The 15426-nt window shown below is 40.2% G+C and overlaps 1 long non-coding RNA gene and 5 other non-coding genes across 6 annotated transcripts; 4 read left to right on the forward strand and 2 right to left on the reverse strand.

Moving 5' to 3' along the window:
* The first annotated feature begins 1376 nt into the window (after positions 1–1376).
* On the forward strand, positions 1377–2156 carry LOC128492165 (uncharacterized). The gene is made up of 2 exons (XR_008354068.1): positions 1377–1952; positions 2121–2156. It is a non-coding gene; the product is annotated as an uncharacterized LOC128492165 (long non-coding RNA).
* A 2329-nt stretch (positions 2157–4485) lies between these two features.
* On the forward strand, positions 4486–4557 carry TRNAE-UUC (transfer RNA glutamic acid (anticodon UUC)). The gene has a single exon. It is a non-coding gene; the product is annotated as a tRNA-Glu (tRNA).
* A 1057-nt stretch (positions 4558–5614) lies between these two features.
* Positions 5615–5687, forward strand: TRNAK-CUU (transfer RNA lysine (anticodon CUU)). The gene has a single exon. It is a non-coding gene; the product is annotated as a tRNA-Lys (tRNA).
* Positions 5688–7148: 1461 nt separating this feature from the next.
* Positions 7149–7220, reverse strand: TRNAH-GUG (transfer RNA histidin (anticodon GUG)). Its single transcript has one exon. It is a non-coding gene; the product is annotated as a tRNA-His (tRNA).
* A 2188-nt stretch (positions 7221–9408) lies between these two features.
* Positions 9409–9480, reverse strand: TRNAH-GUG (transfer RNA histidin (anticodon GUG)). Its single transcript has one exon. It is a non-coding gene; the product is annotated as a tRNA-His (tRNA).
* A 1044-nt stretch (positions 9481–10524) lies between these two features.
* Positions 10525–10596, forward strand: TRNAH-GUG (transfer RNA histidin (anticodon GUG)). The gene has a single exon. It is a non-coding gene; the product is annotated as a tRNA-His (tRNA).
* The last annotated feature ends 4830 nt before the right edge of the window (positions 10597–15426 follow it).

Consider the following 15426-nt stretch of genomic DNA (forward strand, 5'->3'; position numbering starts at 1 on the left):
AGACAGCGTGCAGCAACAGCGTATGTAACAGCAGCGAACACACATAAACCAGCAACATACACATACACACAAGTCACCAACATATATACACACAAGTCAGCAACATGCATACAAACAAGTCAGCCCCAGTAAGTGTTGGTGATCGAGTTCCCCTTTCGTTGAAAGGATGGAGTTACCTGGATCCCCCACTCCTGTGGACTCACCAACACGTTTTTTTTTTTGTTTTTTTTTCATCTGATTTCTGGGAAAGGCTGAGCTTGATGGACGCTTCTCTTTTTTCACTCACACTAACACACACCTAGACACCTAGGTGATACACAGAGCTGCTAATCTAGCTAACTCTCTTCCTGGATGAAGGTAATAAGGTTTTTTAATATATTGAACAACCGTGTCTTATCACTTAGTTTCTCATTGTTTGTGCTTCTTTTTCTTAGAAGTGGGAATGATGCATCCTTTCTTCAACATTACCTGAACAATAGCATAATAAGATCCACAGAGCCATCTTCACCACATCCATTCTACTGTCAGTACGATTGTGCTTTAAACTACATCTTAAGCACTAACCTCTTAATGCCCAGAGGGATGGGCAGTCTTTTTAGCCATGGATCCCCAGAGGTTTCCCCCACAAGGGGGTTTTCCTCTCCTGAGTGCTAAAGGATGATTCTTTGTGAGTCCAGAGGGAGCCTGTACACTTGAGTCCTAGTAAACTCAAGTCCAGGATTTTTTAGACAATATCAAAATCCACATGATGCTATTTAGTATTACCTTGTGAACTTCTACTACAGATTTATTTCTAATAAATGATATCATCTTAAAGTTAAAATGTACTCCTTGTCTTGTTTATAATCCTTGTGACATTTTCATGTAGTTTAATTGTCGGGGTCCACTTTTTGCTGCCTGAACCATGGCTTAATCATACATGTGGTATATCCATCTGCTACCACTAGTGGCCACCCTCCTCCATCTGGAGTGCTCAGAATCCAATTACCAGGTAAAGCTGAGCCTTATTACCTGAGTGGAACCCTGCTTTTAACTCCTTAACGACCTTTGCCGGTTCAGGACCGTCATGGAAAAACGGTCGCTTAATGACCTTTGACGGTCCTGAACCGTCAAAAAATTAAATAAGCTTAGAAAGTGATCAACGATAACTTTCTTCGCTTAAACGGCGTTACTGTAATGCCCCGATGTCGAGGCGTTCAGCAAGGCCGAGATCGGCATCGGGGGCCATGTCTGGCCCCTCCCCGGGGCGTCAACAGCCGCCATACATTGTATGGCGGCGGACGCCCGTTTTAAAAGCGTGTCAGGAGGCATCCAGCGACACCAAACACTTACCTCTAGCTGCCTGTGATCTTCGCCATGAGCAAGATGGCGGCGGCCCGGGAAAAAAAACAATAAAGATCAAAGAGTTCGCTAGATGGTCTCCAGAACCTCTAGAGAACTCTGGCTCCACTTGCAGGTTGAATACAGGTACTGCATTCAACCATGCAAGTCAATGGAGCCCAGCTTTCTAATCACAATGTGATTAGTAAAATATTCAAAAAATAATAAAAAAATGGAAAAAAATATAAAAAAAAATGTGCTAAAATTTAAAAATAATTATGCAGTGATGTCACTAGATGAACCATCCAGTACCAGCAAAATGTGTAAAAAAATATTAAAAAAGTATTAAAAAAATAAAATAAAAAAATAAAGTTTATTATTTTGAGCAAGTGCTAAAATTTCTCAAAAATCTCAACAAAGAGTTAAAATAAAAGCACTTCAAATACCCAAGGGGTGTCTAATATAAAAAAAAATTGTTGATGGGGTAAATTGGAGTGGCCGAGCTCAAAGATAGGGCATAGGTACAGACTGACCAAAATGGAGAAAAAAAGCGCACGTCCCAAATGTGGCATTTTAAATCTCAAATAACACGACAAACCCATGTATGTCGGGTATCACTGCACTCAGGAGATGTTCCTGAACACACATTGGGGTGTTGTTTGACAGTGACATATACCAGAACCTGTATATCTATAACTAAAGTACAATTTGTGTGAAAAAAAAATAAAAAAAAAATACTATTACAAAGTTTGACAAAGTGTAGTTGTATAATTGGTGCATGAAAAGGGTTAAAATAACAGCATTTGGAATACCCTGGGGTGTCTAGTTTTCAAAAATTTATGGTTTGACGGGGTTAAATTGAGTTAACCGGCTTCAAAGATATTCCAAAGAGGAGATGGAGGCCGAATGACCAAATGACCACCTGAATTACACATGCCCCAAAAGTAGCCTTTTACCAGCCAAACAATCTGACAAACCCATGCATGTTGGGTATCGCTGTACTCAGGAGATGTTCCTGAACACACATTGGGGTGTTGTTTGACAGGAACATATACCAGAACCTGTATATCTATAACTAAAGTACAATTTGTGTGAAAAAAAAATAAACAAAATTACTATTACAGTTTGACAAAGTGTGGTTGTATAACTGTGGCATGGAAAGGGTTAAAATAACAGCATTTGAAATACCCTGGGGTGTCTAGTTTTCAAAAATATATGGTTTGAATGGGTTAAATTGAGTTAACCGGCTTCAAAGATGTTCCAAAGAGGAGATGGAGGCAGACTGACCAGATTTGTTAAAAAAGGTTTGGAAATCATAAAACGCTGCTTTTACTTATTGCCCTATAACTTACAAAAAACAGCAAAAAAAACATAAAAACATTGGGTATTTCTAAACTCAGGACAAGTAGTAGAATCTATTTAGCTAGTTTTTTTACTTGCTTTTTTAGGCGAGTAAAAGATTTTTCAAATAAAAGTCATAAAATCTTTCACCATGTTTTTTTTATTTTTTTTATAGTAAATAAGATGATACGATCAAAATAATGGTATCTGAAGAAAGCCCATCTTGTCGTGAAAAAAACAATATATAACTTATGTGGGTACACTAAATGGGTGAGGAGAAAATTACAGCTGAACACAAGCACCACAAAAGTATTAAAACAGCCTCGGTCCCACAGGGTACAAAAACAAAAAAACGAGCCCGGTCCTTAAGGGGTTAAAGACCTTCAGTCAGGGCCTTGGCATTAACGTTGGAGGACCGCTTTGCTCTGGACCTGTACCTGATCCTGTATTGTTCCTGCCTTCAGCCCTGCCAGCGGGCTTACCTGCCGTCCGCCTCTGCCAGCGGGCTTACCTGCCGTCCGCCTCTGCCAGCATGCTTACCTGCCGTCCGCCTCTGCCAGCGGGCTTACCTGCCGTCAGCCTCTGCCAGCGGGCTTACCTGCCATCCACCACTGCCTCAGCTCCCCTGTCTCTGCCTCAGCTCCCCTGTCTCTGCCTCAGCTCCCCACTATTCTGTTTTCCAGTCCTGCTAATTCGTCTGGTAACCTGTCTGTACCTACCTACCCATCAATATGCATAAAGGGGTACAGACAAACTCCCCAGTGTCCCCTGCACATGAGGTGTACAGACAAACTCCCCAGTGTCCCCTGCACATGGGCTCCTACCCGACCTGCTCGCCCGGGTCCTGACATTAATCCATGGATCTCACCCTTTCTCTTCACATGAGGGAAGAGTGTCTTTCTAAATGGACAATTCAGTATTTAGTCTCCCTATCAGTAAATCATTATAACATTATAAATACTGCAGCAACAGCATAAACTGTAGCAGCATCAACGTCTGGTCGCTCCACCTATTAAGTATGATGCCAGCTGCCTGCTTTACAAGAAGTTAGTAGATGATCAACAATCACCTTCGATTAGCTCAAACAGCAACACTTCCATCCCAGGAAGCACTATGACTGCCTCGGAGAGCTGGCACATGCGCCTTAGCGAGGCATTTTGCCTCTTGAAGATGCTGGTGCCCACCAAAAAATAAATAAGTTCCCAAGAAGGTCTTCTAGACTCTCCTGAGAACCCAGCAGGTTAAATAAGGTACTGAATTCAACCATGAAGGTCAATGGAGACCAGGTCACTAATCACAATGTGATTAGTAAAATAAAGAAAAAATAAGAAAACAAAAATCTAGTCCATCTAGTTCCAACAATATGCAAAATACAGTTTATAATAAACAGCAAGAGCCTTAAGGGGTTAAAGACTGAAATCAAATGTAAAAAAAAATACACATGTAACTACTGGTACTACTGCCAAAAAGAACTAGGTTCCACAAGAACAATGTGTTTCGGCGATTTCTAGCAATAATCAACACTAGAGGTAATGGAGATATGTATTTTTAACCCTATCCTTATTTTTGACCGTTCTCATCTGGTTATTAGTAGAGTACTCTTTGTGCATTTCAGTAAAAGTTACAGTTTAATTTAGCAGTTCCATGGATTTAGTATCAATTGTTACGTCATGTTTGATATTATGCTAACAGTGCTAAATGCAGTCATACAGTGCAGTGCACATTATAGCGGTGGAAGATTGACAATACGGAGTGCTAGGTTGTGGCACCATGGCTGGAGAATCTGAAACTAAAGAATTAATACTTCAAAATTTCACAGTAAACTCCCATATGGTCTAGCGGTTAGGATTCCTGGTTTTCACCCAGGCGGCCCGGGTTCGACTCCCGGTATGGGAAGTTTCATTTTTTATTATTAACCATTATCTATAAAGAGTACATTAATTTTACATTAACAAAATATATATGATTAATTAACAGGCACGTATAAAGGAGTAGTAGAGTAAAATTGGGTCTGAGATAAATCTTTTCTTACATGCCCCTGCTTTGAGGATACTGATACTACTCATGACCCCAGTGCATTGAGAGTAAAGACTACTAATGGAAACTTGTAGAACAAGATCTGATTTAAACGAGTAGTTCTGGCCTAGGGCTGTAGCTCTACATACTGTATTTGCTTAAGAATAACATGGAGTTTTTTCCATTTATTTTCACCTTTTATTCAGACCTCAGAAGTCACTTCCTTTTAGTTTACTTTTACCAAACATCAATTACTCAGCCAATGCTGCCCCCTTGTGGTAGTTTCATTATTAATAAGCCAAAGTGAGCTAGTTCAACATAGTTAAAGCACCCGAGATCAGGGGTGATTAGTGTACCTCTGACATCCGTTCTATCAATCACACAAGACAAATGAAAAATCCAGGGAAACCTTGCTACAGCAGGGGGTGGGGTGGATTCAGCTTAGTGAATATCTGGTTGTGCTAGTGTTTTGATGTGTGATAGTGTGAGGTTCTGCATGTGAGTCTGTTATTGTATGTTAGTGTTAAATGTGTAGTTGTGTTAGTGTCTAGCACACCAAACAGGTTACAAACCTTCACAACTATAGTTTTCAAGAAAACAAATTTATTGAGATTTAGTCATGCTGTATGGCCATATAAGGCTTAGCCCACCACTAAGCCTAAGTACTCCAATAAAGGTGGTTCCAAACACTAAATACTGTTGCTTATATGGTGTTAAATATATATTTATTTTTTAAATAATTTTTATTTTTTAAAATATAAGATCGTCATCTGTAACATAAAAGACAGATCCCCAAATATGTTTTTTCCTTCTTCCTATATTAACACTAATAAGTATTATCTTCTATGTATATCTATGGTCCTGAGCAAAAGACTATATTTCATTTGTGATCTCTTATACAATCCCTCCCTCGGATTTGACTGCATTACCACGCAGAGCCCGGCTAGCTCAGTCGGTAGAGCATGAGACTCTTAATCTCAGGGTCGTGGGTTCGAGCCCCACGTTGGGCGACGCTTTTTTTTTTTTCCTCCTCCACTAATTGTTTTAAAGGGACAGAGACATTTTAAAACTGCTACACTAATCTTTTGTTTTATGCACACCGATCCAGCAGCTTCCTTTATTTAGCGCACAGCACTGCTTTGTATGTGCCATTTACAGGTGCATAGACATTGGGAGTGCACGTTCATACACTCTAAATGCATTTACGCTTCTATAAACCTAGTAGTGCCCTTTCAGCTGTTGCCAGTGAATTTTGAAAAAAAAAAAGGCTTAGCAAAAGATCCTCCCTGTGTTATTTTGTCATGGAAAGTTGCATAAATTACATCTGGTCATCTTAAAGGGACACTCCAGTGTCTTAGGCAGCCTTTTAAACAAATAAGACATATTAAAGTAACTTTATGAGTACCTTATGCATGCTTTACACCTGTGAAAAATAAAGTACTTATCTTTAGTAGAAGCTGCAGCTGCAGAGCTGCAACAGAATGCCTCCTCCATACTGTGATGATTGAAATCGAGCAGACCTCTTTCTGCACATGTGCACTGGGCTTGAGCTGACTAGCAGTGAATAAACCATGTGACCAGAGATGTGTTTATCTGAAGTCACCTCCTGCACAGCAAATTGCTGCTGATAGGTTCTGCAAGGGGGGCATCACAAACATTTAAAGGAACCATATGCAATCATATTCATTAAAGTGTCTATGATGGCTGGAGTGTCTCCCTAAGAATACGTCCCCTGTCCACCAACCCAAAAAATATTAAACTAATAGTGAGTTTAGTATTAAGCATTTTGGACCCTCGAAAAAAATAAAGGATCTATGTATGTGGTGTATTAACACACGATGACAATGGATAAATCGTTTTTTTTTTTCCAGTCGTGATACTTAACATGTTGAAGAAATCCTAAGCTAAAGTGTGAAACAGTGGGCCTTGTTTTACATTTTGGACATTTTAGGCTGCTGTGGTGATAAATACGATATTTTTATATTAATATGGTTTAAAACAAAAGCTCTATGTATATACATTTTGTGCGTCAACTAAACAGGACCTGACTGGCGATGACAGGTTGGTCCTGGCACTTTAAGGCCAGCGGCAGCCTGATGACGTTAAGCGTGGCCAACAACGGAATTTTCATGCTCATGTAGTGTGCAGTTGGTCATATCCAACCCACTGATCATTTTTCCTGTGAGACAGATGGTTGGTCCTGATCTCCAATTTAAAATGAAAAGGAAGATTGTGGTTAAAATTGCAAGAAAGTCTTTATTCAGGATGAAGACAAGTGGAACCAATCAAAGACAAACAAGTTAAAACCTGTTTATATAATATCTCCATATGTAATATGTAATATCTTCATATACAAGTATATATGAGGGTCCTCGTCTCCCTCTTTTTTTTACCATTGTTATTAAAGTTATTGTAAATTGTCCTTGCTAATTCTTATTTTTTTTACAAAGATTGCCTGCTAACAAAATAACTGCCGTGACCCGGATTCGAACCGGGGTTGCTGCGGCCACAACGCAGAGTACTAACCACTATACGATCACGGCGAGCCACACTAAGTGATGAAAAGCAGGCTGCTGTCTAGATCACACATTTTCAGAATTGTATGTAAATGTTTGAATCACATCTCCCTTCTCTTCCCTCTCCTCCAGAATATACATATCCGTATTGTTTCTGGATAATTTGTAAACGTTTACCATTTTAAATTTTAAACCATGGTTTAACTTTTGATGAGTTTGATGTTTTGAAATGTGAGAGCAGTAACTATATTAACATACAAGTACATAAAGTTAGAAATATAGAATCATAAATACATAGAAAGTGACGGCAGATAAGAACCATTAGGCCCATCCAGTCTGCCCAACCTCTGAGTACTTTCCTTAGTACCCACCCTTATCCTATATCTAGCTTGGCATTATGCCTATCCCATGCTTGCCTAAATGTCTTTACTGTACCCCATTGTACAGCGCTACGGAATTTGATGGCGCTATATAAAACAATAAATAATAATAATAAATAATACTGTATTATCATCTACCACTTCTGTTGGAAGGCTATTCCATGCGTCCACTACCCTTTCTGTAAAGTAATATTTCCTGTTATCATTAATCCTTTGCCCCTATAGCTTATGAATATGTCCTCTTGTTGTGGTAGTATTTCTCCTTTCAAATAAACTCTCTTCCTTTATCTTGTTGATTCCCTTTAAGTATTTAAGTGTTTCTATCGTATCCCCCCGTCACGTCTTTCTTCCAGGCTGTATATGTTACGATCCTTTAACCTGTCCTGGTAAGGTTTATCCTGTAATCCATGAACCATTTTAGTATCCCTTCTCTGAACTTTCTCCAACATATCTATATCCTTCTGGAGATCCGGTCTCCAGTACTGTACACAATACTCCAAGTGAGGTCTCACCAGTGATCTGTACAACGGCTCTTTCTACTGCTAATACTTTTCGCTATACAACCAAGCATTCTGCTAGCATTACCTGCTGCTCTACTGCATTGTCTGCCTACCCCTAAATCCCTTTCCTCGCACGTTGAGGTTAGGACAGTATCAAATGTTCTATACTCTGTCCTTGGGTTTTTATGCCATTTGGCTTCTCCCTCTATATATATATATATATATATATATAACGTATTGGCTCGGATATAGGCCGCCCCCGTATATAGGCCGCACCCTAAAAGTTTGGTGCTTTTTTAAAGAAAAAGTTTTTTTCTTTAAAAAAGCACCAAAAAACATGCTGCCACTCTGTCCTCTCCCCCACGAGATATGCTGCCACTCTGTCCTACCCCCCCGAGATATGCTGCCACTCTGTCCTACCCCCCCGAGATATGCTGCCACTCTGTCCTCTCCCCCCCCGAGATATGCAGCCACTCTGTCCTCTCCCCCCCCCTCGATATGCTGCCACTCTGTCCTCCCCCTCGATATGCTGCCACTCTGCCCCCCCCCCGATTTACCAGAGTAGACTCCCGGGTGTCTTACGGGGCCAGAGGGGGACATCTATGCACATCGTGTATACAACTCCCGGTGCCGGCACTCAGCGGAAGTGCCGGAACCGGAAGTTGTATACGCGTATTGCGTAGATGTCTTCCGCCGGCCCTGCAAGACACCCGGGAGTCTGCTCTGGTAAGTCGGGGGGTTAAAATGCATCGTGTGGATGTTCACCGGCAACGGCGCATCGCCACTGCTGGTGAACGTCCGTGCGATGCGCTTAGACAACCTCCCGTGCCGGTACTCCCCCCGTGGAAAGTGCCGGCAGGGGAGGCTGTCTGAGCGTATCAGACAGTAGGATACAGGTCCCCTGCACCGCTGCGGGGGATCTGTATCCTAACCCCGCTGCCTGCCCGGCGCCCGGGACTGCATGTCCCGGGCGTCGGGCGCTAGACCCCGAATATAGGCCGCACCCCCACTTTAAAGACTTAAAGTGGGGGAAAAAAGTGCGGCCTATATTCGGGCCAATACGGTATATGTGCTTCCTCTGTGTCCACTTTGTCAGCTTTTTTTTTTAATCAAGGTCATTTCAGTACTTCATCTTATTATTATTTATTAATTTATATGTTGCACTCATATTCCACAGCACTTTACAATGGATAAATAACCAATAACCAATAGCGCATCTCATGACAGTTTCCATCTACTCAGAACAGTGACAAGTGTACCTAAAGACTAAATAATGAAAGAAATGTACAATAATGACAATCATTTACTGCTCAACCATTTTTAAGAAAAATTAACTGCCGTGACCCGGATTCGAACCGGGGTTGCTGCGGCCACAACGCAGAGTACTAACCACTATACGATCACGGCGAGCCACTCAACAGTATGGTAAAGCTGATCGCTGTGGATTGAGATGAAGATAAAACAGACGTGTCACTTTCTTCAAAATTATTTTTTTCATACAAAAATCCAAGTTATTTGGCTACCATAATATATTTTTTTAATCTCAATCAACTGTGATTTGCATATAAAGGATCTTCTGTGTCCACTTTGTCAGCTTTTCTTACCAAGGCCATTTCAGTACCTCATATAATTATTATTTATTGATTTATATGTTGCACTTATATTCCACAGCACTTTACAATGGATAAACAGGACATAACCAGTAGTGCGTCTCATAACAATTTGCACCTACAGACAGGGCCAGCCCAAGACAAAATGCTGCCTGGGGCGAAGTTTAAAATACCGATGTCATCTTCCGGCGCTCAGCATTACAAGCCGGCACCGAGGCTGAGCTAGAGGGCTCGCAGAGGAGAGAGGGACGCCGAGCAGGTACTGACAACTTGGTAAGATAAAACCACTCGGCGCCCCCTCTCTCTCTCTCTCTCTCTTTCTTCCGCTTTAAAAAACAAAAGGTGGCAAAGTGCCGCCCCTTCAAAAGTGCCGCCTGGAGCAGTTGCCCCACTCGGCTCCATTGTCGGGCCGGCCCTGCCTACAGATACTAAAATTGAGGAATGCCCTGCTTAAACAATGTTGCACTCAGTCCCAACTAAAGCTTCCTCAAGTTGTGTCCTCTTTGGGAAAAAAAGTTAGGACAACTCTTGTTAATGCAGAGGTAATCAGTGATGCTGAAGTTACCGTTTAAAATATACTTTGGATTTTATTAGCAACATTGCTGTCCCACATTATATGAGGAAATACCTAATCACCCTTATTTTAGCATAAATAACCATTTGCTATACAAGAAGTTTCAAGTACAATGGCCTGGTGAGTTTTTTGTTTTGTTTTTATTGATGGTTTGTGACATCTTCAGAAATGACACTGCATTCCATTTCAGAACTCAGCCAGGTTAAGTGATACTTAAGTAAGTGACACTGCCTTGTATCCACAATGATCCATCTCTTCAAGTGGCGTGCCGTGATCGTATAGTGGTTAGTACTCTGCGTTGTGGCCGCAGCAACCCCGGTTCGAATCCGGGTCACGGCAGCTTTTATTTTTAAATTCATAGCATCTGCTTTTTTTTTTTTTTTGTTAATTCAGCGTTTATTAAAAGGAAGACACATCCATATATCCAAGTTACATAGCATACATAGGCAATGATACAAGAACATACAGGAAGATAATATATAGTTCAACAGCATACAATGGATACACAGCATGGAGCAAAACCCCTCGACACAGAGAGATTAGGAACCTACAGCAAAGGCCCCAGGGGTGGGGGCAAGATAGCGTCTGCTTTTTTAAGCTGTTATAGATAGATATATATATATATATCTTAATTAGAAAAAAAGAGTCAGTGGGCAGCAAAGGTGTATTTTTATTGTGTTTACTTTTTCAAAGACTTTGACTTTTTTTTACATTCAACTCGACTACAGATTTAAGGTTTTAGTCTACGTTAGAAAACAAAATTACACTACAAAAAATGTGGAGGTACATTAAATGTGGAAAATTAATTAAAGTTAAACAAGGACATGCAAAAATAAAAAAAATAAAAAATTGAACTGCTCTGGAAGTGTAAAAATGCCTTTGTCCTGAATGGGTTAAGATCCAGGGTTTGAAGAGTCAGCCTATATTCAGGATCACCTCATAATGAAGCATATGTTGTTGGTCTTTTTTTTCAATTTTGGCCCATTTTTTATATATATTAGTGAAAATTAATGTTATGTTGAGCATTTAGCCAACGCTCGGGAAAGAGGTGCAGTAGCCAGATCACTAGTCATGGACAGCTGTTTTGTCTCTAGTGGGACTCGTCAGCATGAGGTTGTGATACTGGCATAGTAATTGAGGCTTCTGAAAACACAAGAAATGCACATAACAAAAGTTATCACAAACCAATGGTTTGCTTTCTTATAGAATATAAAAAGACTGTTGCAAGAGTTGCATGTGTAAGCCTGCATTCAGAATGTGCTAGGTCAGCGATATTCTAGTCCCCCAAAATCTACTGGTTTTTTAACATGATCCATTCCATAACACATTTTCCACCTTTTGTGTAATATACCTTTTTTACATTACTTTTAAACTGTTACTATTAGTAAGCTTGAAAAGAGACATAAGTCCCTTGTGTTTAACCTATATCACAGGGGTTGACAAATTTGGTTTGGATTTAGGAGCCTGTCAGTTTTTTCCAGCTATACTAATTAACACACATACTAACATACACACACGCATATTAACATACTAACACACAGTAACATACACATAATAACATACACACACTCAGTAACACAATAACATACACACATAGGAATACACAGTAACATACTTACACATATGCTAACACATACGGTAAGATTGCAATGATCCAGGTATAAGCCAAGGGTAATTAGCGCCTGGGTCCAATATTTCATCACCTCCCAGGCACCTGACGTATTGTTCTTGATAAATATATAATATGAATGCCACACTTCTGGTATCTGCCACCCTCTAATACACGTGTAACAGCCATGCCAAAATCAAGTACAAAGGAACCTGTTCACATTCCTAAAATAAATGTTTGATCCTATTAACAGCTATATTTTCTTAAAAGTGTCTGCACAATGAACAGCAACAGGTGATAAGATACAAGATTTGCAGCTGGCACACTTTCTGATTGGCATCAAGAACAATTGTTGATTGTTGATACTTCCAAACAATTCCCTGTGGTAGCTAATAGCTTCCTGCGTGCGATGAAATAAAACAGATTACTTTACACAAAGCCTGCTTGTCTGGTGATATAGATAACATAGTACATAGCAACACAGCTGAGGTGTATGTTCACTAAGCGGTGAGTTGGTAGAAATAGGCCTCAAATGTTGAGCTCTGTCCTTCAATAATTAACACTGTGGCTGATACAACAGTGTCCCTGAGCTATCCTGGACCTGTAGTGGGAGAAAGTAAAATGTGTAATAGAACATTCTGAGACAGAGCACTGGGATATGATGTCCTGTTGTATAGCACAAATGACTCAAAGCACAAAGAAAGAACCCTCCTCCTCCTGGGGGAGCTGCCCTGATTTAGGGTAGTTCATGATTTTGCGTGGTTGACCTTGACCTATGGTTGTAAGGGATGTTTTACTTATTACTTATCTATCCTCTGCGTTCTCACTACCTGGAAGCGTCTTGCAGATCAGAACACGGCACAGATCGTACGAATTGTAGGTGCTTTCAGCAGTGGACAGGGGTCCATGTGGGCACCCCGACTGGTCTGTGCCTAAGCAGCCCCATATGCAACAAACTGCGATGCCCTGTGTGTTCTGACACCTTTCTATCAGAACCGCATTGACTTTTTCAGTAATTTGAGCTACAGTAGCTCATCTGTTGGATTTCAGTGGGGCCAGCCTTCTCCTTGGCCGCCCATGACCACTTTCCTTCCTTGGACCACTTTTGATAGGTACTGACCACTGCAGATTGGGAACACCCCACAAGAGCCGCAGTTTTGGAGTTGTTCTGATCCAGTCGTTTAGCCATCACAATTTGGCCCTTGTCAAAGTCGCTCACATCCTTACACTTACCCATTTTTCCTGCTTCTAACACATCAACTTTGTGAACAATACAAGGAACAACAGGAACTAAGGAACACCCATGTTAAACTTTGTAGGTTTCTTGCTCATCTTCTTCAAGTAACAAAAACATACTTACTGGTATTCTCCCCAACGAAAAGTGTATTGCTAGGTAGCCAAACATGTAAATGTAGAAATAATGGTGGGAGTTCTCCTTTTAAATATGAATCTACTCTCCAACTATATTGTTAAAAATATGATAGAATACTTAGTGTTTTTTGTATCTAATTTTATTTTGTGTATCTAATTTTAATTCTGTTCATGTTTATTTATCAGTTTGTATGTTATGTTTTGAGAACATTGTATGGTTTGTCAATAAATATCTTACTTAATCATTTTTAAAAGTCATTGAGTTCTCTTGTTGCATTGTGGCCATAGAAAGTTGCGTAGCTATAATGCAATACTCCTCACCATACAACTTTTCTGTGCATGTGGATGCAACCCTTTCTACAGCATTTTAGCAGATAAAATAAAGATTAAATGGCATGTTTCTGTGAAGCAGAAGCCAAAGATCAGCCTCTGAACATTCATGATGAGCTGACACTGACAGTGGTTGGAAAACTACCTGCCAGTAAGGGAATTCTCATGGAATTGCCCTGGGTCTACTCACAATATCGAGGATGACTGACAAGATCATTGGAGCTTTGGTGTTTATTGCACGAAAATTGCAATGTCAACCTGAAAGATGTGGTTGGCCCTGTGTAATGCGGTCAGAGAGATTTCTTGAAAGCCTCCTCATCCACTAATCAATCATGCAGGAGAACCTAGGCTTGGAACTTCATCATGCTTACTGAAAATCTACTAGAATTACCTGCTTTAGTAAACCTACTAAATGTCTTTTGAGGGGCATAGCAGCAATCGTACCTGAAATGCTACACCTGCTGCAACACATCTGTGATTAACCAACTGTACATTACATTGGTCAATAATGCTGCGCTTGTCCAAAGTCTTCCACTGAAGATGAAGTGGGGCTACAGAGGGGAATTCTGAGACATCTGGACACAAGTCCTGAATAGGGACTGCCTTTCCAATTCCAAAACACTTTGTGTATTCCACCCTAGTCCTCATTGCTTCAGAAAAACAAAATGTGAAAAAGTGATGAGAGCCCAGGTCATGTCAGTCAACCATATAGTTATTTACAAAAAAAATGCAAATCCAAGACCTTGGCATAATCGTTTCTACTTTGAAGATCAGTACTGTGTGTTGTTTTTTATGGCGTTGTACACATTTTTACTCTTTTGCCTTTGTGAACATGTACAAAACCCATTGATGGCTATGCAAAGAAGAATCAGTATGGTCTGTAATGTAACTACAAGTTGAAGGTGCTTGTACACAGATAAATGTTGTGGCCACTGTCTGAATGTTATCTTTCCCTTCATCTGTAGTCATGGTGGCACCGACTACTAGTCAAAGGGACAATTCTCTCTACTGCTTCACACTAAACCATCACAAAGAGAGACGTGTTAAAGTTTGCTACATTGAAAGCTAAAATGCACACAATTATTAAGTAAATCCATCTATTTTAATTTATTTTATTTTGAAAGTCTAGGTATTCACAATCGCAAGTCACCTACGCTAACTCCAATCAGCTTGGCTTCCTCCATGATCTTATAAGTATCTCAAGAATATATTTACGGAGTATGAAGTTTTAAAGAGATTTAAGTTTCACTAAGATCTCTATGCCAGTTGTGTAAATGTTATCGTTAGCTACACCCATACTGCATAATATGTCTGTTAACAGGCGCTGTATAAGCCAGATCAAATGAATTATTTGTCTTATTATACCAAGCTTACTGTATAATCTCCTTTTTTGTGTCCTACTGATATGATTATCATTTACATATGATTGCTAAACCGTATTGCTAAATGCTGTAACTTGTCAATGTTATCAGAGTTTCTTTTGGCCCAACAAATTTTGGCCCATTTGGGCCATTGTTGTGGACAAATCACGCACTGTACATGCAGAAGAGGAAGGCGTAGGACATTTTATCTTCAGATTGTCCCATGACTTCACATTGAATGTGGGTAGGGTGGTGCATGACCCCTTCATCTCTGCTCAACCTGGGAAATCAGAAAGTTGGTAAATATGGAATTTAATTTAAAAAAAGAAAGCAACAGCTGTGTTGGGCTCAAGTAACTTTGAAATCCACATAGCAATAATTGTTACCCTTGATCAGTGAATTCAAATCTCTATACCCCTATAGTACTATACTGCCAGGGGATGCATTATTATTTGGTGGTCCCGCGAGAGGAGCAGAGCTAAGCCTTGGCCAAATGTG

The sequence above is a fragment of the Spea bombifrons genome, chromosome 4 (assembly GCF_027358695.1).
Source record: "Spea bombifrons isolate aSpeBom1 chromosome 4, aSpeBom1.2.pri, whole genome shotgun sequence".
Lineage (NCBI taxonomy): Eukaryota > Metazoa > Chordata > Amphibia > Anura > Pelobatidae > Spea > Spea bombifrons.